Below are 1,939 nucleotides of genomic sequence, written 5' to 3'. Positions count from 1 at the left end.
CCTACCCCCCGACAGGTGTGTCCCTGGCTTGAACGGGGAGATGAGCTTGAGGCAGCAAATAGCTAAGTCAGCAACAACAGAGTGAGAGGAGACGGGTAACAGACAGTGAGGGGTGCCTGTGCCCAGAGGGGCCTGGGGGTGGGAGGCAGGGGGAGGGGTGGCTAAGCAGAGGGGGAGGGGCAGAGGAGGGCACCTCCAGGCCAGACCTCAGGGCTTCTCTGGGTAGGAATGGTGTGTGTGGCAGACACACCGACCTGACCCTGCCGTCATCAGAGTGGGGGTGTGGGGGGCGGGGGGCCTTCCTCCTGTGTGTCTGCCGATCAACACGGTTGTCACACTTTCCCCTCTTCTCTTTTTAAAATAATTTCTTCTTATTGATTTCAGAGAGGAAGGGGGAGGGAGAGATAAGAGCATCCATGTTGAGACAGTCATTGATGGGCTGCCTCCTGCACGCCCCCCGCCGGGAATGGAGCCCGCCACCCGGGCCTGGGATCTGACCGGAATCGCACGGTGACCTCCTGGGTCAGAGGTCGACGCTCAGCCACGGTGGCTCCTCCTTATCCCCTTAGTACGTCCCCATATTCCTGCCCGGCCTCCAGCCTAAAGCAAATGCCTCTCTTTTATCTCCCCCCCCCTCTCTCTCCCTCTCTCTCTCTTTCTCTCTCTCTCTCTCTCTCTCTCTCCTGCCCTTGGACGCGGATGTAAACTCCACACACACGTGGGGCGCTGAGCACATGTGGAAACGCTTTGCTCTGAGCTGAACTGGTTTGCCCTCCAGCTGCTTCCTATTAAAGCGCTTGCAGGCCCCGTCCTTCCCTCCCGGCCGCATCCCCACTCGGGAGCTGGCGCAGCCCCACCTGGGAAAGGGGCTCAGAGACCCCGGGACAGAGGGGAGCCTGCGGGGGACCCTCCTCCTCTGACTCTGGGGCCGGGGGCGGGGGGGCCTCTCCCAGCGGTTAGTTCTCAGGGCTCAGCACTCGGCTGGGAGAGCGCACGCATCTGCTCAGCAGGGAGAAGCCGGAGCCGGAGCCGATTTATTTGGTCGCAAGCCCAGAATGCCTCTGGCCACCTCAGGCCAAGGGCGGAGGGGGGCAGGGGGCGGGGAGAGATGGGCGGGGAGCTCCAAGAGTGGAAGGAAACGCTCCCAGAGAGGGGGGCCTCGCAGCATGGGGTCTGGGTGCCAGGGGACAGCCAGCGGCCGCCCCGGGGGAGGGTCTGCTTGGGCTGCAGGGCATGGGGGCTGGCGGGTGGGGGTGGGGAGGAGCCGGCCCGAGGGCAAGGCTGGCGGGAAGGATGCTAAGGACAAGTGGCAATGACAGCCATGTCTGAGGTCATGTCCGTCCCCCAAACATGGCGAGAACACCCCACAGTCACAGGGAGGGAGGGACGGCTCAGGTGAGGGGCCCGCAGCTCGGAGCTGGGCCTGTGGGAGGTGCTGTCTCATCCCGGGTCATCAGCAAAGGGCCCTGGAGGCTGGGCTGTTTGGAACCCAGTGCACCCCTCGGCCCAGAGGGTGCTGGTTCCGTCCTGCCTCCTCTGCGTCTCCCTGCCCGGCTGTGCTGCCACCCATCTCGGCTGCTCACTTTAAACCGCGCACTCGCCACGGTGACCGCACCCCCTAATAAACCATCCACCCTCACAGCACAGACGGACGGACGGACCATGGACCGAGGGAAGGAGCTGGGAGACACGTCTGCCTTCTCCCGCTCCGGCTCCTACAGACACAAACGCAGCCCATCCTGGGAAGCGCCTGCAGTTTAATACCCTGGCGTCTCTGAATCCATTGCGAAAGCCTCATTTCGGCTTCAGGCCCCTTTCCCTGGGCTGGGAACATCTCACACAGGGGCGCGGGGTACAGCTCAGGGGGAGAGCATGTGACTGCACATCTCACGTAGGAGCAGCTGGCCGAGGGAGGCTGGAGCAGGAGGGGGAGGGGGCA

The 1,939-nt window shown here is 63.7% G+C and overlaps 1 protein-coding gene across 1 annotated transcript in view; it reads right to left on the bottom strand.

Moving 5' to 3' along the window:
• Positions 1 to 1,939, bottom strand: part of HTRA1 (HtrA serine peptidase 1) — a 71,215-nt gene that overhangs the window by 18,930 nt on the left and 50,346 nt on the right. The gene's annotated exons all lie outside the window — the stretch shown is intronic.

This window comes from Myotis davidii, unplaced genomic scaffold (assembly GCF_000327345.1).
Source record: "Myotis davidii unplaced genomic scaffold, ASM32734v1 scaffold1055, whole genome shotgun sequence".
NCBI classification, from domain to species: Eukaryota; Metazoa; Chordata; class Mammalia; order Chiroptera; family Vespertilionidae; genus Myotis; species Myotis davidii.
This window is presented reverse-complemented; position numbering and strand designations above follow the sequence as displayed.